At 27.6% G+C, this 26,986-nt stretch overlaps 2 pseudogenes; both read right to left on the bottom strand.

Moving 5' to 3' along the window:
* Window positions 1–5,054: 5,054 nt before the first annotated feature.
* LOC145833164 (dehydrogenase/reductase SDR family member 11 pseudogene) lies at window positions 5,055–7,303 on the bottom strand (annotated as a pseudogene).
* Window positions 7,304–19,226: 11,923 nt separating this feature from the next.
* LOC145833163 (dehydrogenase/reductase SDR family member 11 pseudogene) lies at window positions 19,227–21,432 on the bottom strand (annotated as a pseudogene).
* Window positions 21,433–26,986: the final 5,554 nt, after the last annotated feature.

The raw sequence follows: 26,986 nt of genomic DNA, 5'->3' as shown, positions 1-26,986 counted from the left end.
AACCAATTTAAAAAAACACCACTTAACTATATCAAAAAAAAATTAGACAAAATAGGGTGATGTGGGCGGAAAAGTGTTTCTAAGCAAACATCAAGAGTGTCATCGTGAAAAATCTTGTAGATACTCCTTAACAATGTTTCAAACAAGTTTTGTCATAAAGAGTATTTATCTATAAAACCTTAAGTGCATTTTAAAAACGAGAACTAGAAAAATGACTTACTACCACCTCCATCATATACAAGATCGATGGTTAAATTAGTGTCGACTGTAAAATTGCATTTTTTTATATGCGTTGTCTGTATTTATTACTACAGAATTGTTGTAGTTTGTGGTTTTAACTTTTAAAACATATGGTTACAATTTCTAACAACGACATATACCATTGTTTGATAACCAGCTTAAAATACATAAAATCAACCATCATCTAACGTTTTTTAAAGGATGTAATTAACCTAATATTTAACAGCTTTTTTTAATGGTTTTTGTTAAAGTCGCTTCAGTGTGTCACCGGTGTTGAATATTTTGACATGTTTTCTGCCGTGAGTGCCAGTGTAAAATAGCTGTACTTTTTTTTTTCATCAGCGTATTATTCCCGAGCTTTCGTTTTAAACAACTTTTTTTCAAAGGATGAAATAACTTAACTTTTTTGGTTCATTTGTAAAAGTAATAGTTTTATCCTTTGGTTAGTACTTTGTTTGTTTTATAAGTTAATAAGTTTATAAGTTTTTATAAGTATTCTTACTGTAATAGTTCTGAATAACTAAAATACTTGGTATTTCAATGCCAAATTTGTAAGTTTAAAAGTTAAAAAGAAAGCATACAACTTTTGACTTTGCACTATTTTTGTTTAAAACCATCAGTTTAAAAAAAGTTAAAAAAAAAAACTTAGTATCAGTTTGGCTTCGGTATCCTTTATTTCCGGAGACTACTTCTTTTCATCAATCTAGGGCCAACACTTTTTTAACCTTTCATCCGGGTATTCCCCTCTGGAACCTTCCTCAAGCATGTCAAGAGCTTTTTGTCCATTTTTTCGTTTTACCTCCTCAAGTGCCTTAATTCGGCTTCAATGCTGAAAAATGACTTGTAATTAAAAAAATTCAAAGTTATATTTAAACAAGACAGTTTTTAAATTATAGGAATTAAAGTATGATACTAGAGTTAAAAATAATTAAGTCAACTTTAAATTAAACTTAATATGAAAATATATTTATTTTTTTAAATCAAATTTTTGTAAGTTGGAAGTTACATAAGTTTGTTTTAACAAGATGTTTAGTAGTTATTTTTTTAATTGATGTTTCATTGTTAAGATTTTTATAGTTTTCAATTAAATCTTCTATTATTTAATAAACTTTTTAAACAAGATTCAGTGAACATTATACTTTTATATATTAGAACTTCTTAAATTATGATAACAAAACTCAATCTATCGCAAGTCACATATTTTAGAGCTTTTTGCATTCCTCAAAACAAACAGTTTAGCATGGGGTACTAGTTTTATTAATTTATGTTTATTTTTTCTAAACAACATTTAACTTTAGTGTTTTCGACAGCTAATATATCACAGCAAATTGGTAATTTAACTTTTGTTAAGTTTAAATAGAGTTTTTCTAACAAATTGTTCATATTGAAAAAAAATTAACTAAAAAAAGTTAAATTTTAGTACAAAGTTCCTTACCTAATTCCTCCAACGTAGAAAATATTTTATTAAAGTGTAAGAAGATTATTTAACTACTGATAAATAAATTTTTTGGTTTACTATGTTTTAAAAGCATCTAAGTGGTTTTATGATAATTTTTGTTATATTTCATTAAAGATTACTAAAGCAAGAAAAACATATCAAAAAAGTGAGATGATTTTATTTAAAATCTAGAACATAAAAAATTAAGCTAAAAAGTATTTTGAAACTTTATAATTTTAAAAAACTTTAAATTAAAGGTACATGTAAACGAATTAAAAGCAAGCAATAGTTACAAATCAAAATTTTTTTATATAATAAACTGTAGCTGGTTATTTTAAAACATATTACTAATAATTAAACATATTATATGATCACTAACTTGCTACAATAAAGTTTAACAGCTTAAAATAATGTGCTAGTTAAGTTTAACATTTTTAAATTACTAAAAAATTTCTTTTAACTCTTTATACAATGCAGAGTTGAAGATGTAATATAATTAAAAATTAAAATGATTAAAGATAGCTTATAAAATATTCTTAGTAAAATTCATTATTGTTATGTAATTAGTATTAATTGTGCCTTCCTTTGAAACTATAACAAGTAGTAGCTTCTACTTGTTTCAAAAGCTAGAACGAGAAAATAACTTCAAATATTTTAGCACTCAGAAGATAAAAACAAATCAATTAAGTAAGGTAGGAAGGGTAGTATAACAAGTAGTAGTTTACTACTTGTTTCTAGAAGTACAATGAAGGAGTCAAAGATAAGTTAAGTGGAAATTACATCAAAGGAGTCAATAAGTTTTAAGTGGAAAATTACAGAAAGACTTTTGTGCGTGACGTAGTAAGTAGAGAAGAGAGTAAAAAAATAAATAAGTTTTTCTTAGTGTGTTAAAAGGATGTTTGGGTTGTTGTGCGGGGGTTGTTGACGGATCGGGCAAAGGGAATAGAAGTACTGCAAAGGATAGTAGAATTTCTCAAGTTTTGTAAATCGTAACCAGCGTACAGTCACTAAGCTTAAGAAAACCTCGAGTCAGTTGTGATAGAACTTCATCACGTTACTTTATCACATTGTCGTGTTTTGTTTTTAAATGTATATAATATCACCATTCACTTAAAGTTGTTTTCTAGACACTAGATTATTAGTAAGCTCAATACATTAAAGTTATCGATCGTTCCATTAGAACGTTTTTATAATATTATATATATATAATTCAACTAAGATTTCATGTCTTCCAAACGCTTATCGATGGACGACATAAAACGCATGACGCGGTCACAAACTAAGGCGAAAAGCCAAAATAAGCAATTACCTAACCTAACTACGACCGAACCATCGGTCAGTGGTTATAAAACATGTTTTGTTATAAAATTGTAAAATTTAAATGTCTGTTGACTAATTTGTTCTAAATCTAAATTAACTATGTAAATATAATTTTTAACAGTTATTTCGAATAGTTTCGTAAGCGTTCTAGAAAAAATACTCTTTCGTTTCTAAATTAATTTTTCTTTTAAGTTTAAGTTACATAACCATAATGGCCTAAAATTTCAATATTTTCTTATTACTTTTCTTTAAATTTGATACAAAAAACCACCTTGTCACTAATCAGTGTGGTTTGGTGGAGTAAAGGCCAAATGTTAGCATTGAAAATTTTGATAATTAAACTTTGCAAGACCGAACTCTGCTATTCGACATATACACTAAAAAGACAAAAAAGTACACACGAAGTATTTTATTTAACAAACATAATCTGTTTTATAAACTATTTTAGAAATACTTTAGTGTGTATAAGAGCGGTAACACTTTAGTTTAATCATAGATTAATAAATTTTATAGGTTGTTCATGGTATATCTTATTTAATAAACTGCATTTTGAACGATTTAGCTACTTTATGAACTATTTAGAGAATATTGCTGAAAAAAAAAGCTGTTTTTGGTTTAATTGTAACGTAAACTAATTGTAACTATATATTTTTACTGTCAAATTAAACACAAACGAGTCAGCAATAAAATAGGTCTTTTAATGTAAATTTTAGTTTTTGATTAACTTTTAATGTATTTGTATTAAGTGGGTAAGGGAATAAAATAAAATCTTTAAAAAAATCTGCTGAATCAGGAAATATGCAAATCAGACTGACCTTTAAGTAAACTTTCCACTTAGTATTAATGCGTAAATTATTAAAGAAACTTTTGAACTTCAAAAAGAGTGAAGAGTTTTTACTTAAAACTAATTAATTGCTGAAGGTGTTCTTAAAGAATCTTTTATATGTAAAATTCTCGAAAATGTAATTTATTTTTTCAAGTTTTCTAAGTTCTTAATTTAAAATGCTAGAAAAATTTGCCACCGTTCTGCTAAACTTTCTAAAAAAAAAAAGAATATACTGTAAAACAAAAATTTATAAAAAAAACAGACTTAATCAAACAAATATTTGTTAAAAATTGAGAAATAAAAAAATGAAAATAATAATCTAACTTTGTTTTCAACGAGACATACTTAATTAGTTCAAACAAGCTAAACAATTGAACAATTGAACAATTGAACAATGAAGCTTAATTATATTATGCTACAAAAACAAAAAGGTTAAAAATATTGAAGTACTTCAAACTTTTATTTGTAGTCTTATAAAGTGCGCTTAATAGGATCAAAAAATATTTTTGATAATAATAACTGTTTCTTAATATTTAAAAGAAGCAAAACTTTTTTAACTAAATAAATGTGTTGTTAAAGTAAATGTCAGTTTATTAAACTTTATAAACTATAGGTCAGAAATGTTATTATTTACATATCTTCTTTTAAAAAGTGAATTTTGTTTCTAATAAGTTTGTGCTATTATGTTGTCTTTCTGCAGCCAAACTATAAAAAAAGTTTTTGCATAGTATAATCGTTTATTGTTAAAACTTTGAAAATTAAATGTCAAAATAATTTTTTAATGAATAAAATTTATTGTGCAGATTTTTATAATTATTTTAATGTAAACAAAATAAAACAAAAAAATCAAAACACATACTAACAAAAATCAGTTACACAATTTCAAGGAAGAAACTGTTTTTGATAAACTGTAAAAAAAAGTTTTACTATACTGAAACTGGTTTATTTAAAAATGAAATAAAATCATCAAAATTTATATTACTGAATATGAAAAGTATTGGTTTGTCATGTACGGAATCAAGACAACTATGAGTTAATCACCAACGTAAGTTTTCTACCGGATCCACAACTTTCAGACACGGCCGGACCCTGATACAAATACAAAAAAGCAATGTCCGGCCTGATCTTGTATCCGGTAGATCACTAGCCATAACATAAGTTTGGCTGCAGAAAACAACACTAAAACAAAAACGTATATAACTGTTCATATATAAACTGAAGGTAAGTATATTAATAAGATTGCTCAGTGGGTCGCACGAAGATGTCGTTAAAGTCCACGTGTTCGGGCGATCGAAGCACGAAAGCAACCGTGTCGGCGATGTCGCTCGCTTGCAAGCATTTGAACCTCGTGTAGGCTCGCCTTGCTTTTTCAGGATCGTTCGCTCTGGACCTGCGTGTTAGAGGTTGTGAAAATTAAAAAAAGTTACGGAGATGCACGCTGAAAAAACTAATTGAACAAGTTTAAAATGAAGTAGTTAGAAAATAAATACATCGTTATACGTTTTAAATTATGACTTTACAACAAGTTAATTTCAGCTTATTTACTAAAACAGAAAAATAAGATATAAAAACTGATAGTAAATGTTTCAATTTCATAGATTTTATACTAGTTTAAAAAAATCAGTTTCACATAATAAAGCTTATAAACTATAATTAAACAGTTATATATAACTAAGAAAAGTAACTGAGTTCATTGAGTTACAACACTTATACTAGTAATACCATTTGATGGCGTAAAAATTAAGTATAGAAATCGCAGAAGATGTACAAAAAAGATTTAAAAAACTCGAAGAAAAAAAAGTGGTAAAATAAATCAAATTTCGTATTTAATAAAAATATTCTAAAAAAGGTCAGATTTAAACTTATTTAAAATATAATTTTCATTGAAAAAGTTTAGGTTAAGCTGCATGTGTTTTAGTTACGATATTTTGTTTTTAAGGTTTCTGCATGATTTTTCGTTATTATTCAAATTGATTGATTTATAAAGCTCTTGTTTAAACAAATCAGAAGACAATAAAAACAACTTATAAATCTAGTACTGCTAATAACTTGGTATATACTTTAATTAATGGATTAGTATTTTATACTTGATCACCATTAATTTTAACTAATTTAAATCTTTAAAATTTATACTTAAAGGTAATGAAAGCTTAATATAATTTCAGAGATATAATTTATTTTACGTACTTTTATATCTAAAAAAGCAAGATACTGAAAATTTCGAACTAATGAAAAAATTGTTTTCAACCATTTGCTTAAAAATTTTAATACGCTCAAAACATACCTGAATGCGAAGTCGGTTTCGGTGTACCCGGGCGAGATCGCCGTGCTCCTGATGTGGCTGCGTTTGGCTCTGAGCTCTCTCCTCAGTCCTTCGGTGATTGCGCTCACGGCGAACTTGGTGGCCGAGTAGAACGGCAATGACGGGTGGACCGTGCGACCGGACTGGCCGACAATGTTGACGAAGTGGCCGTCGTCAACGCCGCCCACTTCCATCAGCTTGTACGCTTCTCTCGTGCAAACGCACAAACCGAGCACGTTCACGTCGAGCATGTTTTTCCACTCCTGTGTAAACACTTGGTTGCAAAGAATATTCCGGCAACAGTAGTTGTGGTCAAACTTCAAGTTTATAGAGAAATAGAATAAGTTGGTTTTTTACTTTTAACTTTGTAGCTCTAAAATATTTTTTTAGTTTAAATGTAACCTAATTTGATATTTAACTTGTTAAAACTTTATCTAAAGTATATTAAAAACTTTAAAAATTAAATTGTTTAAATGAATTTAAGACACAACAAGTATATGTAGGGTTATTACTCTTTGAAGCAAAAAAGCCAGCTTGAATGATCAAAAACCAGATTGAGTTTATAAGAAAATTGAAAAAAGTATTATGAGCCAAAATTTGAAAAAAAAAGTTAACTAAGCTAAATATATTAAACTTAATAACAAAATGACAACATATATAAAACTATACTATTTAAAAAAAGTAGTTCTAAACAGTTTTACATTTAAAATAGTATCAAAACTAATCTAAATTTGTATAAAAAAGTTCAAACTAGCCTGTAATTGGCCTGAGCAACCTAAAAGTGTGGCAAACCCTGTTAAAGTTTGTTAAGACTTTACTGAATTATTTTTTCTAAACAAGCAACAGTTTACAAACTAACTTTTGTTTCGCCGGAAAGCAGTGGCGCATCGTGACCGAGTCCCGCGTTGTTGACGCAAACGTGAAGCTTGCCAAACTTTTCCTCGATGACCCTGAACATGTCCAGCACCTGAGACTCGCTTGTCAGGTCGCACTTCACGGGCAGCATTTCGCCCGGCCCCGCGCGGTTCGCCTCGCTTGCTACTTGTTTCAGAGCGGACTCGTTCCGAGCGCAGCCCACTACTTTCATGCCGAGCTTCACCAACTTTTCGGCCACTGCTCGGCCGATGCCAATCGAAGCTCCGGTGACCAAGGCTACCTTCCCGGAAAGACAAGTCATGGTGTGCGTTTACAACTCTTTTAAATAAAGATGATGCAAGTGAAGTGAAGAGTTCAAGATAACAGAGTGTAGTAAAATATATTTCGGACAGCTTGTTAATCAAAATTTTTTTTATTGATTTAAAATATATAAGTTTAATAATAAAAGTATTATAGCAATCGTAACTTCACTGAATTAATTAATTTCCATACACTAGTGTGAAGTTCAATTTTAAAGAGATTTTTGATTTATACTAGTTAAATTAATAAAAAGACTCAATGGTTAAAACTATAAAAATTATATCTTATTAACTAACAGCAATTTTCAAAAAAAAAGTGTTTAAAGTGTTATATGCATTTTAAAACATCTTTATTTCCGTTTATGTGCAACTATTGAAATATCCATAAAAAGAACGAAAGTAGATAAAGCATATTTAGGTGTTGCTTGAGTTTTATTGGAAACAAAAAATTCATTCAAACTTTCTACTACTATGTACTACTATTCTTTTAAAACATGTTTGTTCTAACTTGTTAGTAACAGTTAACTAACATTGCATAATGCAGCTAGTTTGTTTTTAAAACATATTTATTAGTACTAAAATTTTCACTTTTACTTTATATGAATTTCAAAAAGAAAACTTTAAATAAAAGATATATAAAACATTTAAAAAAATTCTGACTATCATTACATTAAAAATACTTCTAAAATTAAATTACTCACTAAGAAAATATTTATCTTTGAAAATATTTAAACTCGTATTCCTTTTCAAATTATTCATACTTCTTTTTGTACAACTGACGTTCTTGTAAAAATTTTCGGTGTCCTGAAACCGCCTCGGGGCTCTCGAAATGAGGTCAGGCTTTCAGAGAATTGAGGTCGGTCGTTTCAACGTACCTGACCTCGTTTCAGTTTGTCTGAACTCGTTCTTTCGAATTTACTGAATTCATTCTCTCAAAGTTTTCGGCACGCTATGAAACGCCCTGTTTCTAATTGATTAATGCTAATCAGTATGTTTAAAGTTGCCTTGTGTGAGGGTCATCTGCGGAGAGAAAAGTGATTTTTTAAACGAATTGTGTTATATAAACCTATGTTTCCTGGTTGCTTACATGACTAACTAAAGTTTAAAGGTTTTGAAAATTTGTTTACTTATTCATTTTGTAAAAATTTATCAGTTTTTATACCAGCTTTAGTAGATTAAATTAAACTAATGAAATTTGAAAAAAAAACAAATTTCTTTAGATAAACAATGTATAACCAATGTAATGTTCATCTAATTTGACAGCTAAAAGTTGGTTAATAATTTAAATTATTATTAAACGAACACTCTTTTTCAATTACAAATGTTTTTGATATAATGGAATAGTTTTATAGTTTTGTTTCTGAATAAAGTTTTTGTTTAGATTTTGAATGCTAAACGAATGCTTAAACGAACAGTGCGTAAAAATATACCAAAATTATGCAAATAAAAAGATTAAAATGTATTGAAATACTGTATAAACTGTTTTTTTTAGAACTAACAAACTATGTTTACATGTTTTAGTTTTTTACTGTGTATACTTTATAATAAAATCAAAAACCGCGCAACTAATTTTAATATATACAAACATGTTTAACGCTTAAAATGTTCTGTAATAAATTTATGTTATTATACCAACGAGAAAAATATGTTTACAAATGCATGCACATATGCTTAAAACTGAGCATAAATGTATACAAGTACGGTCGTGTTTTACACACCTTAAAAAGACAAAACGAATAATTGAAAAACTTTTAAAGCTTCACTTAACATTTTAGAAAGGACTTATAAAAAAATATTTCATAAAAAATTTTTCGATAAAACAACGTCTTTTTTAGTATATTATTTTTTTGATGAAAAAGGGTGTTCAGTTATTCTTATTATCACTAGCAACATAAAGACCACTAAAAAAATAAAGTGATTGTGGTGACCAAAGTTAAAAAAAAAAAAAAAACGAAACATCTTAATGGGAAACATTAAAAAAAAAGCTTCATATCAGCCTAAACTTTAAAAATATGCTAACAATGTTTTACTAAACATTGTTAAAAATACTGTTAATATCTTCCTATTGTGACTAGGCTTTAAATTTAAACGTGTGAACTTTATAGTATGTTTGCTAGTAAGTACTTAGGATAGATCTAGAAGTGTTTACTTTGACACCGTAATTTCATGCTTTAGTATAGATGTCCAATTGAAGCTTATTGTACATGAAAAAAATCAAAGCATTCTGATTTTAATTTTATTGCTTAAGTATACAACTAGCTCTTTTTAAACTACTTTTTAGATTGATATTAAAGCTAAACGATCTCCTTTGTTTTCGGTACAAATTTTGTACTAATATTTATTTATATAGAAAAGCTCAAGATAAATAACTAAGACAAGGATTAGTACAAGTAATTAAACTTTGTTAAGTAAACACAGTTAAGTTAGTATTACTGACTAAATACAGGTTATCTAACAAAAAAAAATCGGTATATGTAATTGCAAACAAACAAATAATGGAAATATTCAAAAAAAAAAATTAATTAAGCAACTACACACAACGTTTAAACTTTAAACAAAAAATAATAGTTACAAATCGTCTTAAGGGTTTATTAAAAGTTAATTTAAAAGTATTTTTAATGATTAAATTTTTGATTCATTAAAACTAAAGTGAAATTTTATTATGTATAAATTTTTTTAAAAGTTTTTAAGATACAAGTGCATCAAATAGATTCTATGTAAACTTTTAAACTTTAGTAGTGTGTAATCATGTAAAGTGATCTATATTCAAACACAAAATTCTAAATAGTTTACAAATTATTACACGTTTTCAAACAGTAGACTTTAAAAAGATTGTTTTCACAAGCTAAAATAAATAAAGTTAATAAGTTTTAAATGTATTATGTATTCACTTAAAAGTTAAGTTCATAAATATATATACAAAACGTTGAAACTTAAAAAAAACACAAAATGTAGACAAACCAGGCTAGAGTTTTTATTTATAGTGAATAGTTTAGGTTTAAGAACTACAAAACAGTTTTCCTGAAAACCGACAAGCAGTAAAGTTTGTTTGTTTTATACAAACTTAAGTTGGGTAAGCATCGAAGCTTTTTAGGCACAAGTTAGAATACAAATAAATTTGGTGTTGACTTGTTCTTTAAAATATTTTTTTTTTTTATATCTTAACAAGTTCTTCTGTATACAAGTTAGAATATATTTAGGTTTGTAAAGAAAAAAAAAGCCGTGTGATTTGGCACGTGATTTTAATCTAGCTACTGATTGTTTACAGTAAAGTGATAATTGGCGGTTACACTTCAAAATTTTCAATTCATTTTGGTTACCTCCGCATAACGGTTAAGGTAAAGAGAATTGTCTAAATAAAAATTACTGAAGTTAGTAGAAACCAAAAATTTAAGCTTTTAACAAGAAAACAAACTTACAAGGCAGGTGTGACCAATCTATCACGAATGTAAACAAGAATGCCGCGCGTTTCAAATAAAAACTTCATAAAGTTTTTAGTAAAAATGCAAAATGTTTTCAGTAAAGTTTTTGCATGTTTCCAGTACAAGTTATAGATTTTTACTTATGCATACTAAACTTTCATAATAAAAAAAACAGAATCAAAGCATCCTATCAATATTTCTACTCCTATTCTATATCCGAAAGTTAATAAAAGAAAATTGACCATCTAATATCAATTAGTTGTCAGCTAGTAGATGATTACTGCTTAAGTATTGAAAGCGCACATACTTCGGATCGAATTCGGCTCGCTACATCATCTAGCTCGCAAAACAACTAAAATTGATTTTTCTAAATTCGAATTTTAGTACACAGTAGTGCTGTTTTAAATATAGTTCACCTTAAATTTTTTTTTTTCAATTACACGGCTTGTAAAGATTTGTTATTTTTTTGTATGTCTGGCCCGATTTATAATTTATAAAAACCTGGACAGCCTAAAAAAACAAATTTCCCTCTAATAATTGTCCCATTATATTAATGATTAAGAATGCCAACCTGTATTGAATAATATGATAAACAAATTTAAAATGCAATAAAAAATAAGTTTTAGTATTAATTATTTAAAAAAATTAAGTTATTTTGACCCGCTTCTGGATTTGAAAAAAGTTCGTCGGAAAAAAGTTCGTTCGCTTGACAAATAGACCTAATAGATCAATAACTCTACCTAAACTTTGTTTAAGGTTAAATTGTGCTCATCATACTGGAAAGCGTAATTGTGAGAACAGTAGACGTAACCTAGGTCGCGATTTATAATACAAATAAAACTTTTTGATTTCGTTTTTAACTGTTGTTTAATGAAACTGAAATTTATAAAGCTTATTTAATACTGATTACAAATTATAATATTTTTTATTGAGAATATTTGATTTAGCAAAAAATTTATTTTTTTTAAAATTAAAATTAAAAGCTTTTAAAATAAATTTAAAACGTTTAGGTAAGAAAGGTGAGGCCAATGTATCACGAATAAAAACAAAACTGCCGCATGTCCTCAGCACAAGATTCTGCATGTCCTCAGTGCAAAATTGCTGTATGTCCTCAGTACAAAATTGCCGCATGTCCTCAGTACAAGATTCTGCATGTCCTCAGTGCAAAATTGCTGTATGTCCTCAGTACAATATTGCTGCATGTCCTCAGTACAATATTGCTGCATGTCCTCAGTGCAAGATTGCAGCATGTTCATATTACAAGATTGTTGCTCGAATATCATTTCGCAACAAAAATTTACACCACAACCGCTTATCACATTGCTATTTATTCGCGAGGTTTGAAGAATTTAACCTTAAGTACCAATGAACTTTTTGAGCAAAAGACTGTTTGCGTAATGAAATTTAATAAAATTTAATAAAAAATGAAAGCTTTTTAAAATGGATAAGTTTTTGATATCAAGTGTTTGATTTAATATCGTACAATAAATAAAAACTTGCAATTGTTTTTTATAGAATATTTTTTAAAATAAATATAGATCAATAAAATATATGTCGAATTTTTAAAGAATTTTTTATACTTTTTATTTTCACTTTAAAACCTCTTTTAATTGCTTTTAAATACAAAAACTTATCTTAGTTCTACTAGAAAAACGTTAAAAAGATAAAAATAAAAATTTAAAGTTACTGTAAGCAGTCTTTGAGACTTTTTAAATTTGTTTTACTTCATACTTTTTAGTTCATGCTAATAGTAAAGTTTTAACTTGAACTGTTTAAATGTTTTACTTATAAAATATAACTTTATTTGAACTGTTTAATTGCTTAAGTTTGGTTGTTAAGTTCGTTTGAACTCTTTATGAACTTAAGTCTGATTTATGAGTTCATTTGAACTTTTTCAATTTTAAAGTTGAAATTTTAAGTTCATTCGAACTGTTACACGTTTAAATTTTAAGTTCAATTTAAATAATTTATTATTGTCCTTGTTTGGTCTTAATAACCGAATAAACTGCTTAATCGTTATGGTACAATTCCAAATACTTCCTGAAATAAAAAACGCAGTTTTTTACATTTGCAAAAATCGCAAAAGATTGATTAGAAATAAAAGCATAAAATTAAATAAATGTTTAAGTTTAGTGTTTGAAACTTTTAGATTTTTCAATCAATAAAATATTAAAAAAACTAATTGTAAAATATGTATGTGTTTCGAATGTGATGCTATTAAGTTATTCTAGTTTCAAGTCTTCTTAGTATTAGTTTAAACAAAATCTGTGGTAAAGTGTTTATAGTTATTAATTAGTGTTTCCTAACATTTTTTGTGTTTTATCGTATAGTTTATTTTTTATCTTAATTGCAATTAGTTTTCTAACTTTTTTCTAACTTTAAAAGTTATTGACAGCTAGAAACGTTTGAAATTTTGTAGCCTTTATTCTGTCCGCACTAAATGAATTTTTTTTATTGTTGAAAACATGTTTTTTTTATAAATTTGCTTAGTAATACTTTTAAAAAAGTACAAAAAATCTGAGCAACTACCGAGACTAAATAACTTGACTAAATTAATTGTTGCAACTAAAATTATAAGTTGTAGCTTAGTTAGATAAAAGAAATTACAAAAGCAATAATTTGTAAAACACAAGTTAAACCCCTAATAGGCCATAAATTTATTATATTTTATTATGATGTTGATTCTTTTGTTATGTTTAGAATAAAATACATTATTAAGTTCTCAACTAATTTTTTTTTAGTCTCAACAGTAAACTAGAAAAATATAAAACGCTCACGATGTTATGAATAATTTTGTAAGAGTTTTATATTTAGCCTTAGAAAGATTCTATAAAAATATATTACGTGTGTGTTTTATAGTATATAGTATTAAGAAGCATGTTTATAAATATTTTTCAAAACGTTTAAAAAAAATTACTTTGAAAAAAACTTAATATTAAAATCTGTCCGAGCTTAACAAAAGCTCAAACTTACATAAATATTTTAAACCTGCAAATAAGCTACTAAGTTTTTTATTTTTCTGATCACTTTGCGTTTTATACCTAAACAACTTTACTGAAAACCAATCAAGACACAAGAAAACTTTTTACCGCAACTTCAATTCTTAATCAAATCTCCTTACTCCAGCGCTTTCAGACAAATGCAAACACAAGAAGAGAATTGCAAAATAGTCATTCCTGCCTGCATTCCTATAAAATAGCCGTTCTTTTTAATATTCATATAAAATAATTATCCTTTTTTATTTCGTATAAAATAATCATTCCTTTTTATATTTTTAAAGAACTTCACCTGCCTGATTGTTGCTTCTCTTCGTCACTTACCGTGTCTCCGGTCTCAGCTGCAGAAGTTTAATTTTTATGGTCACATTTTTGAGTTAAGTCTAAAATAAAATTTAAAATAAAGTGATTTTAAGTTGTTTTTAAATATCTCAAAAAATATTGAAAGTTTTGCAAAAAAACAAAGAATGGGTTGTAGATATTGATAAAACCTTCAAAATTAATTTAAATGTTTTTCAAACTTTTATTTCTTTTTAAGAACTTCAATTGTTTTACCCAGTTTTTATCGAGAACCTTTGACCCACCCTTTCGGAAAGCACCTATGCTCTCGTCTTTACAAGTAAAATGGTAAATTTTCCAGAATAAGTTTCTCGCAGGTCTTAGTTGTTAAATGACTGTAGTAATCAAGTAAAAAGTAGCAGCTTAAATCAAGTTTGTTATAAAACAAGCTATAATAAAAAACTACTGTCACTTTCTCTTAAATATAAAGGCCCATTTGTAAAAGCTTTCGCTTTGGTAAAGTAGAGTGTACTAGTATGAAAACTTATTTTTTGTTTCTAAATTTTTTAAAAATCTAAGATCGAAATTATTAAAAGTTTTTTCTAACACTTAAAGTGGCTAACAACTAAAATTTTGTTAAAACTTTTTGGCTGCCAAGAATATAAAGTAACAAAAAAAACTTTTTAATTTGCCTTGCAATTATTGTGTACTAATACTAGTAAAACGAGCTAAACAAATTTACTTTAAATACATTGTTAAATATAACAACGGTATTTATTTAAGCAGCAAACTTTAAACTACTTCATGTTAAGTATAGGTATCAGTAAAGCCTCGTACTTTATAAAAAATGTAACTTATAAAGTGTTAATTAATGATTAAATCGGCTAAATAGAAGGGTAACGGTTGTTTTAGTTGATATATATTTTGCTAAAGTTATGATATTAAAATATCTGTAAAGATTTTACTTTAGCAAAGTCGTATCTTCTGCTATATAAACTTTTTAATGTATCAATAACCAAAATAAATTTGAAAGTATTTTTATTTAAATAAATAAACATTGTATGTAAAAGCGTAAACAAATAAATGTTAATCACTTGTTTTAAAATTGATAAAAATTAAAACAGTTTTTCAGGTAATAGTTTGGAAGTACTAAATCATAAAACTTTGTTTGCTTTCATAATTTTATTCAAAACTTGCCATACCTAAACTAACGTTTCATTTGAGAAAATTTTACTTAAACTTACCATGTTTTCAGACCAATAAAACTTTAATAACCGAACAAATTGTTCAATTGTTAGTTAAAGATCTGATAACTTCCTTTCAACTTTGAACCGCAGCTTTAATAGATGGCCAGCAATTGAAATTAAATCTGCTCAATGAAAGGTGCAAAAACTGTTTTAACTTATTTTTCTGCATTGATACACGGATAACAAGTACCACCTTAAAAGTTACAATTAGATTGTATGTAACGATCAAAATCAGCAAAATACGACTGAAGAAAGTTTTATTAAAATATCTGTAATCATTAAATGTTACAATTACATTTTTCGATAAATTTAAACTTTATAAGTTTTATACATTTACAGGTACTTATTTAACTAAGTAAAGCGCATTTTAAAATTACTTTCTACTATTATGGCTGTGCGTGCAACAAAAAGAGTTTTTTTTAAAGAATTAAACGATTCTTTTAGTTAAAATCTACAAGGATTTTACTTTATTTTACGATCTTGTAGTTGTGATAAATTACATTGCATTAAAACGTGTTACAATTGTAGTAATTATTTTTGTTCAATAAATCGTATCAAAAACTTACGCGCAGTTCCGAGTAAGTTGTCATGCAACATACCAACTACTAGTTCAGAGGCTACCTAATTGTGCACAAAATATATTTTGGGGTTGCACGAACTCTGTTTTAGAGTGCATGAAAAACTATTCTAAAACTTAAAGTTTACACAAGAAGTTCTGGAGTTCATTATGAAGAACTAAATAAAAAGTCCTAAGTGTATTTAAAGCGAGTTCTGAAACTTAAACTAGACATGCTGAAGTTATTACTGAAGCCAAAAAAAAAGGTCTCAAGTGTTTTTAAGGCTTTTGACACTACCCATTCTTGATGAAGAGCACATCTATTTTGCTATTTGGGGTGTGCACCCACAGTGTGTTTGGGGTGTACACAGGTTTTAATTAGCTTGATAACCACTGTACTAGTTAATTATAACTTTATTTTCAAACTAAAAACTTATGACAATTTAATGATAAACTTTAATATGTTAAACAAAGGTACGATTAGAATAAAATGCCAAACTAAAAAAAAAGACTAAAGGTAAATGACAATAAATAGTGTAAGAAATTTTTGTACAAGAGTTGATTAAAACTTACAAATTTAAAAAACATCTTAGAGTTTGAGTGTTAATAAACTTGTTAACAAAGGTATTATTTTTCAATTCTACATTTAATTAAGTTTATAATGATAACCCATTGAAATGATTCAAACAAAATAAGTTGCACTCTGTGTTTATTTGTTCTTCAACTTACAAAACAAACGTTAAACATTCGCAGCATCAAATGAAAAAACGTATAAATCCAACTTAATATTTTCGAGAAAAAAAGCTAAAATTATTCAAAAATGAAAAACCGGGATAGAAACTCAAAAAAAATGCCAAAATGTCCGTTTCAGCTCCTAGTTGCAGGGCTGCACGTTGCATTGCCTCTGCTTGGGCGGGTCACACTCGGTGTCGCCCTCGGCCTTCCACGTCACCACGCTTGTCTGCATCCCGCCCCCTCACGTGACGTCACAATCGGCCCAGCTCCACTCGCACGGGATTTCCCCATCGTGATCGTCTATAAAAATATTTTTTGTAATTGATAGAAAAAGAAATAGAATTTATTAAATCGTTTGTCATAAACTATTTTGATATAATTTTTTTTTTCCATCTTTGTTATGATCGTCTGAATCACCGTATTAGACAGTACTACATATTAGAACTGTTATACTGTCAACTAAACTAAAAATAAGTATACTTTAGTCCACAAAAACAAGAATAAAGTTACTTTGATCAGTAGGTTTTCTTCTCCTTCTCCTTCTAGCTTCACTTCCATCATAAACAACATTATTTTCTACTTCATCTTCTCCTTGATTGTACCAATCGTTATGATCGTCTGAAGAAATATTTAAAGTGTCTTATTACCTACTTAACTAAAAACAAGTCTACCTTTATTAAAATAAAGTTACTTTGATCAGTAGGTTTTCTCCTCCTTCTCCTTCTAGCTTCACTTCCATCATAAACAACATTATTTTCTACTTCATCTTCTTGATCATAATCGTTATGATCGTCTGAACCATGGTCTCGAGCGGCCTCCTTGTCAGCTAAATCTGCGAGAAAAAGTTTATTGTTGCTGTTTGTTTTTGTAAATAAAGCTTGGAAGTTATTGAGACTTTTTGAGTGTACAATAAATGGGTACAGTTACTCTTTTCTTGCTGTAGCATCAATTCCTTACTAATCAGTTACAAAGGCAAAAACAAATCAGAAAAAAAAATTACAGTTTCTAAAACATGCTACATAATTAAAAAAAAAAAATTTTTAAGCAACTTTTAATTTCTAAAAAGTTTGAAGCATAATTATTTTTTGGTTATAATTTAGTTTCGAACAAAAATTATTTTAGATTTGATTTAGTTTTCTAGGTTTATCTACTTTTTAGATTTTTGCAATTAAGCTTAGAATTGAAAAAAGAACTTCTTCATAGAATGTTATACCTAAATAATTTTTTTTACTCATTTGAATAACTGTAATTAAGTTCAAAGTAGTTTGCTTTACAAATAAAAATAATAATTTTTACAGCTAAATGAATATCATACACACTTACTTGCGTAATTAAATAGTTGAGCGTAAATAAAAGCTTGCTTTTTAACATAATTAAAAAAAGCTTGACAGATTTTTAAAAAGCTTTTTTCTTTAACTTTAAAGTAACTGCATATTGTAATTAAGTTGAATAAACAAGGTTTATTTTAGAGAAGAATTATTTTGCAACGTGTTTAAGCAGAGTATATTTTTTCATTTTCACACACTTGGTACAAGTTACTTAAATAACCATATAACGTTAAACAATTAACAAATAAACAAATACCGCCCATTTACTAGCTAACAAGTCATTTAACTTTTCGCGCTCTTACTATCTTTTGCCTCTTGTTGGTGATACCGCCTACTTTAAGAAATCCTGATTAAAAAATTGGAAACAGTCAGGTAACTTCTTTTAATTAAACTTAATCAACAAAATTTGTTAAAAATTGAGAAGTTTAAAAAATCAAAAAATAATCTATTTTTTTTTTATAAAGGCATACTCAATTAGTTCAAACAAGCTAAACAATTGAACAATGAAGCTTAATTAAATTATGCTACAAAAACAAAAAGATTGAAAATATTGAATTACTTAAAATTTTTATTTGTAGTTTTATAAAGTGCGCTTTATAGGATCAAAAAAATATTTTTGATAATAATAACTTTTCTTAATATATAAAAAAAGCAAAACTTTTTCAACTAAATAAATGTGTTGTTTAAGCAAATATAAGTTTATTAAACTTTATAAACTATAAGTCAGAAATGTTATTATTTACATATCTTCTTTTAAAAAGTGAATACATTAATGGATACAAATATTTGTTTCTAATAAGTTTGTGCTATTATGTTGTCTTTCTGCAGCCAAACTATAAAAAAAGTTTTTGCATAGTATAATCGTTTATTGTTCAAGTTTTGAAAATTAAATGTCAAAATGATTTTTTAATGAATAAAATTTATTGTGCAGATTTTTATAATTATTTTAATGTAAAAGAAATAAAACAAAAAAATCAAAACACATGCTAACAAAAATCAGTTACACAATTTCAAGGAAGAAACTTTTTTTGATAAACTATAAAAAAAGTTTTACTATACTGAAACTGGTTTATTTAAAAATGAAATAAAATCATCAAAATTTATATTACTGAATATGAAAAGTATTGGTTTGTCATGTACGGAATCAAGACAACTATGAGTTAATCACCAACGTAAGTTTTCTACCGGATCCACAACTTTCAGACACGGCCGGACCCTGATACAAATCCAAAAAGGCAATGTCCGGCCTGATCTTGTATCCGGTAGATCACTAGCCACACACAATAGTAAATTTGGCTGCAGAAAACAACACTAAAACAAAAATGCAAATAATTGTTCATATATAAACTGAAGGTAAGTATATTAATAAGATTGCTCAGTGGGTCGCACAAAGATGTCGTTGACGTCCAAGTGTTTGGGCGATCGAAGCACGAAAGCAACCGTGTCGGCGATGTCGCTCGCTTGCAAGCATTTGAACCTCGTGTAGGCTCGCCTTGCTTTTTCAGGATCGTTCGCTCTGGACCTGCGTGTTAAAGGTTGTGAAAATTAAAAAAAGTTACGGAGATGCACGCTGAAAAAACTAATTGAACAAATTTGAAATGAAGTAGTTAGAAAATAAATACATCGTTATACATTTTAAATTATGACTTTACAACAAGTTAATTTCAGCTTATCTACTAAAACAGAAAAATAAGATATAAAAACTGATAGTAACTGTTTCAATTTCATAGATTTTATACTAATTTAAAAAAATCAGTTTCACATAATAAAGCTTATAAACTATAATTAAACAGTTATATATAACTAAGAAAAGTAACTGAGTTCATTGAGTTACAACACTTATACTAGTAATACCATTTGATGGCGTAAAAATTAAGTATAGAAATCGCAGAAGATGTACAAAAAAGATTTAAAAAACTCAAAGAAAAAAAAGTGGTAAAATAAATCAAATTTCGTATTTAATAAAAATATTCTAAAAAAGGTCAGATTTAAACTTATTTAAAATATAATTTTCATTGAAAAAGTTTAGGTTAAGCTGCATGTGTTTTAGTTACGATATTTTGTTTTTAAGGTTTGTGCATGATTTTTCGTTATTATTAAAATTGATTGATTTATAAAGCTCTTGTTTAAACAAATCAGAAGACAATAAAAACAACTTATAAATCTAGTACTGCTAATAACTTGGTATATACTTTAATTAATGGATTAGTATTTTATACTTGATCACCATTAATTTTAACTAGTTTAATTCTTTAAAATTTATACTTAAAGGTTATGAAAGCTTAATATAATTTCAGAGGTATAATTTATTTTACGTAATTTTATACCTAAAAAAGTAAGGTACTGAGTATTTCAAAACAATGAAAAAATTGTTTTCAACCATTTCCCTTAAAAATTTTTAATACGCTCAAAACACACCTGAATGCGAAGTCGGTTTCGGTGTACCCGGGCGAGATCGCCGTGCTCCTGATGTGGCTGCGTTTGGCTCTGAGCTCTCTCCTCAGTCCTTCGGTGATTGCGCTCACGGCGAACTTGGTGGCCGAGTAGAACGGCAATGACGGGTGGACCGTGCGACCGGACTGGCCGACAATGTTGACGAAGTGGCCGTCGTCAACGCCGCCCATCAGCTTGTACGCTTCTCTCGTGCAAACGCACAAACCGAGCACGTTCACGTCGAGCATGTTTTTCCACTCCTGTGTAAACACTTGGTTGCAAAGAATATTCTAGCAACAGTAGTTGTGGTCAAACTTCAATTTTATAGAGAAATAGAATAAGTTGGTTTTTTACTTTTAGCTTTATAGCTCTAAAATATTTTTTTAGTTTAAATGTAACCTAATTTGATATTTAACTTGTTAAAACTTTATCTAAAGTATATTAAAAACTTTAAAAATAAAATTATTTAAATAAATTTAAGACACAACAAGTATAGTCTTTGAAGCAAAAAAGCCATCTTGAATGATCAAAAACCAGATTGAGTTTATAAGAAAATTGAAAAAAAAAGTTAACTAAGCTAAATATCTAAAACTTAATAACAAAATGACAACATATATAAAACTATACTATTTAAAAAAAGTAGTTCTAAACAGTTTTACATTTAAAATAGTATCAAAACTAATCTAAATTTGTATAAAAAAGTTCAAACTAGCCTGTAATTGGCCTGAGCAACCTAAAAGTGTGGCAAACCCTGTTAAAGTTTGTTAAGACTTTACTGAATTATTTTTTCTAAACAAGCAACAGTTTACAAACTAACTTTTGTTTCGCCGGAAAGCAGTGGCGCATCGTGACCGAGTCCCGCGTTGTTGACGCAAACGTGAAGCTTGCCAAACTTTTCCTCGATGACCCTGAACATGTCCAGCACCTGAGACTCGCTTGTCAGGTCGCACTTCACGGGCAGCATTTCGCCCGGCCCCGCGCGGTTCGCCTCGCTTGCTACTTGTTTCAGAGCGGACTCGTTCCGAGCGCAGCCCACTACTTTCATGCCGAGCTTCACAAACTTTTCGGCCACTGCTCGGCCGATGCCAATCGAAGCTCCGGTGACCAAGGCTACCTTCCCGGAAAGACAAGTCATGGTGTGTGTTTACAACTCTTTTAAATAAAGATGATGCAAGTGAAGAGTTCAAGATAACAGAGTGTAGTAAAATATATTTCGGACAGCTTGTTAATCAAAAATTTTTTTTATTGATTTAAACTATATAAGTTTAATAATAAAAGTATTATAGCAATCGTAACTTCACTGAATTAATTAATTTCCATACACTAGTGTGAAGTTCAATTTTAAAGAGATTTTTGATTTATACTAGTTAAATTAATAAAAAGACTCAATGGTCAAAACTATGAAAATTATATCTTATTGACTAACAGCAATTTTCAAAAAAAAATCTGTTTAAAGTGTTTTATAACGAATTTACATTGCAGTTGCAACTAGCAATAGTATAAAGATACTAAAAACTTACACAATGTTATGTAATGTTTAAGCTTTTTTATATTTAATGTTTAAGTTGCGAGTTGTTGACTATTCTAGTTTATGTTTTTCAAATACTGTTCATTTTAGTTTTCACGTAATGTCATTGTTGAACACTTCTTGTATAATTTATTTTATTAGTAAATTTATGGGTTGCCTTATAACAATTTACAAATTTGATTGTTTCAATCGTTGAATGCAAAAAAAAACTTTTTTTGAAGTTATATATGCATTTTAAAACATCTTTATTTCCGTTTATGTGCAACAATTGAAATATCCATAAAAAGAACGAAAGTAGATAAAGCATATTTAGGTGTTGCTTGAGTTTTATTGGAAACAAAAAATTCATTCAAACTTTCTACTACTATGTACTACTATTACTTTTAAAACATGTTTGTTCTAATTTGTTAGTAACAGTTAACTAACATTGCATAATGCAGCTAGTTTGTTTTTAAAAAATATTTATTAGTACTAAAATTTTCACTTTTACTTTATATGAATTTCAAAAAGAAAACTTTAAATAAAAGATAAATAAAATATTTCAAAAAATTCTGACTATCATTACATTAAAAATACTTCTAAAATTAAATTACTCACTAAGAAAATGTTTAACTTTGAAAATATTTAAACTCGTATTCCTTTTTAGATTATTCATATTTCTTTTTGTATAACTGACGTTCTCGTAAAAATTTTCGGTGTCCTGAAACCGCCTCGGGGCTCTCGAAATGAGGTCAGGCTTTCAGAGAATTGAGGTCGGTCGTTTCAACGTACCTGACCTCGTTTCAGTTTGTCTGAACTCGTTCTTTCGAATTTACTGAATTCTCTCAAAGTTTTCGGCACGCTATGAAACGCCCTGTTTCTAATTAATTAATGCTAATCAGTATATTTAAAGTTGCCTTGTGTGAGGGTCATCTGCGGAGAGAAAAGTGATTTTTTAAACGAATTGTGTTTTATAAACCTATGTTTCCTGGTTGCTTACATGACTAACTAAAGTTTAAAGGTTTTGAAAATTTTGTTTACTTATTCATTTTGTAAAAATTTATCAGTTGTTATACCAGCTTTAGTAGATTAAATTAAACTAACGAAATTTGAAAAAAAAAACTAATTTCTTTAAATAAACAATGTATAACCTATAATGTATAATGGATGATTTAATGTTCGTCTAATTCGACAGCTAAAAGTTTGTTAATAATTTAAATTATTATTAAACGAACACTCTTTTTCAATTACAAATGTTTTTGATATAATGGAATAGTTTTATAGTTTTGTTTCTGAATAAAGTTTTTGTTTAGCTTTTGAATGCTAAACGAATGCTTAAACGAACAATGCGTAAAAATATACCAAAATTATGCAAATAAAAAGATTAAAATGTATTGAAATACTGTATAAACTGTTTTTTTTTAGAACTAACAAACTATGTTTACATGTTTTAGTTTTTTACTGTGTATACTTTTTAATAAAATCAAAATCCGCGCAACTAATTTTAATATAAATACAAATATACAAATAATAATATATAAATACAAACATGTTTAACGCTTAAAATGTTCTGTAATAAATTTATGTTATTATACCAACGAGAAAAATATGTTTACAAATGCATGCACATATGCTTAAAACTGAGCATAAATGTATACAAGTACGGTCGTGTTTTAAACACCTTAAAAAGACAAAAAGAATAATTGAAAAACTTTTAAAGTTTCACTTAACATTTTAGAAAGGACTTATAAAAAAATATTTCATAAAAAATTTTTCGATTAAACAACGTCTTTTTTAGTAAAATTAAATTTTTGATGAAAAAAAGTATTCAGTTATTCTTATTATCACTAGCAACATAAAAACCACTAAAAAAATAAAGTGATTGTGGTGACCAAAGTTAAAAATGTAAACAAAAAACGAAACATCTTAATGGGAAACATTAAAAAAAAGTTTCATATCAGCCTAAATTTTAAAAATATGCTAACAGTGTTTCGCTAAACATTGTTAAAAATACTGTTGATATCTTCCTATTGTGACTAGGCTTTAAATCTAAACGTGTGAACTTTATAGTATGTTTGCTAGTAAGTACTTAGGATAGATCTAGAAGTGTTTACTTCGACACCGTAATTTCATGCTTTAGTATAGATGTCCAATTGAAGCTTATTGTACATGAAAAAAATCCAAAGCATTCTGAATTTAATTTTATTGCTTAAGTATACAACTAGCTCTTTTTAAACTACTTTTTAGATTGATATTAAAGCTAAACGATCTCCTTTGTTTTCGGTACAAATTTTGTACTAATACTTATTTATATAGAAAAGCTCAAGATAAATAACTAAGACAAGGATTAGTACAAGTAATTAAACTTCGTTAAGTAAACACAGTTAAGTTAGTATTACTGACTAAATACAAGTTATCTAACAAAAAAAATCGGTATATGTAATAGCAAACAAACAAATAATGGAAATATTCAAAAATAAAATTTAATTAAGCAACTACACACAACGTTTAAACTTTAAACAAAAAATAATAGTTACAAATCGTCTTAAGGGTTTATTAAAAGTTAATTAAACAGTATTTTTAATGATGAAATTTTTGATTCATTAAAATTAAAGTGAAATTTTATTATGTATAAAAAAGTTTTTAAGTTTTTAAGATACAAGTGCATCAAATAGATTCTATGTAAACTTTTAAACTTTAGTAGTGTGTAATCATGTAAAGTGATCTGTATTCAAACATAAAATTCTAAATAGTTTACAAATTATTACACGTTTTCAAACAGTAGACTAAAAAAAGATTGTTTTCACAAGCTAAAATAAATAAAGTTAATAAGTTTTAAATGTATTATGTATTCACTTAAAAGTTAGGTTCATACATATAAATACAAAACGTTGAAACTTAAAAAAAACACAAAATGTAGACAAACCAGGCTAGAGTTTTTATTTATAGTGACTAGTTTAGGTTTAAGAATTACAAAACAGTTTTCCTGAAAAACAACAAGCAGTAAAGTTTGTTTGTTTTATACAAACTTAAGTTGGATAAGCATCGAAGCTTTTTAGGCACAAGTTAGAATACAAATAAATTTGGTGTTGACTTGTTCTTTAAATTATTATATTTTTTTTTAATATCTTAACAAGTTCTTCTGTATACAAGTTAGAATATATTTAGGTTTGTAAAGAAAAAAAAAGCCGTGAGATTTGGCACGTGCTTTTAATCTAGCTACTGATTGTTTACAGTAAAGTGGTAATTGACAGTTACACTTCAAAATTTTCATTTCATTTTGGTTACCTCCGCATAACGGTTAAGGTAAAGAGAATTGTCTAAATAAAAATTACTGAAGTTAGTAGAAACCAAAAATCTAAGCTTTTAACAAGAATTGAAACAAACTGACAAGGCAGGTGTTACCAATCTATCACGAATGTAAACAAGAATACCGCACGTTTCTAATAAAAACTGCATAAAGTTTTTAGTAAAAATGCAAAATGTTTTCAGTAAAAGTTTTTGCATGTTTCCAGTACAAGTTATAGATTTTTACTTATGCATACTAAACTTTCATGATAAAAAAAAACAGAATCAAAGCATCCTATCAATATTTCTACTCCTATTCTATTTCCGAAAGTTAATAAAAAAAAATTGACCATCTAATATCAATTAGTTGTCAGCTAGTAGATGATTACTGCTTTAGTATTGAAAGCGCACATACTTCGGATCGAATTCGGCTCGCTACATCATCTAGCTCGCAAAACAACTAAAATTGATTTTTCTAAATTCGAATTTTAGTACACAGTAGTGCTGTTTTAAATATAGTTCACCTTAAATTTTTTTTTTCAATTACACGGCTTGTAAAGATTTGTTATTTTTTTGTATGTCCGGCCCGATATATAATTTATAAAAACCTGGACCGCCTGAAAAAAACAAATTTCCCCCTAATAATTGTCCCATTATATTAATGATTAAGAATGCCAACCTGTATTGAATAATATGATAAACAAATTTGAAATGTAATAAAAAATAAGTTTTAGTATTAATTATTTAAAAAAAATTAAGTTATTTTGACCCGCTTCTGGATTTGAAAAAAGTTCGTTCGCTTGACAAATAGACCTAATAGATCAATAACTCTACCTAAACTTTGTTTAAGGTTAAATTGTGCTCATCATACTGGAAAACGTAATTGTTAGAACAGTAGACGTAACCTAGGTCGCGATTTATAATACAAGTAAAACTTTTTGATTTTGTTTTTAACTGTTATTTAATGAAACTGGAATTTATAAAGCTTATTTAATACTGATTACAAATTATAATGTTTTTTTATTGAGAATATTTGATTTAGCAAAAAAAAATTTTTTTTTGATTAAAATTAAAAGCTTTTAAAATAAATTTAAAACGTTTAGGTAAGAAAGGTGAAGCCAATGTATCACGAATAAAAACAAAACTGCCGCATGTCCTCAGTGCAAAATTGCTGCATGTCCTCAGTGCAAAATTGCTGTATGTCCTCAGTACAAGATTGCCGCATGTCCTCAGTGCAAAATTGCTGTATGTCCTCAGTGCAAAATTGCCGCATGTCCTCAGTACAAGATTCTGCATGTCCTCAGTGCAAAATTGCTGTATGTCCTCAGTGCTAAATTGCCGCATGTCCTCATTACAAGATTCTGCATGTCCTCAGTGCAATATTGCTGCATGTCCTCAGTACAATATGGCTGCATGTCCTCAGTACAAGATTCTGCATGTCCTCAGTGCAAGATTGCAGCATGTTCATATTACAAGATTGTTGCTCGAATATCATTTCGCAACAAAAATTTACACCACAATCGCTTATCACATTGCTATTTATTCGCGAAGTTTAAAGAATTTAACCTTAAGTACCAATGAACTTTTTGAGCAAAACACTGTTTGCGTAATGAAATTTAATAAAAGTTAATAAAAAATGAAAGCTTTTTAAAACGGATAAGTTTTTAATATCAAGTGTTTGATTTAATATCGTACAATAAATAAAAACTTGCAATTGTTTTTTATAGAATATTTTTTTAAATAAATATAGATCAATAAAATATATGTCGAATTTTTAAAGAATTTTTTATACTTTTTATTTTCACTTTAAAACCTCTTTTAATTGCTTTTAAATACAAAAACTTATCTTAGTTCTACTAGAAAAACGTTAAAAAGATAAAAATAAAAATTTAAA

The sequence above is a fragment of the Thalia democratica genome, chromosome 4 (assembly GCF_965202585.1).
Source record: "Thalia democratica chromosome 4, ktThaDemo2.hap1.1, whole genome shotgun sequence".
NCBI classification, from domain to species: Eukaryota; Metazoa; Chordata; class Thaliacea; order Salpida; family Salpidae; genus Thalia; species Thalia democratica.
Note: the sequence above shows the minus strand (reverse complement) of the source record. Positions and strands in the feature narration are given on the sequence as shown.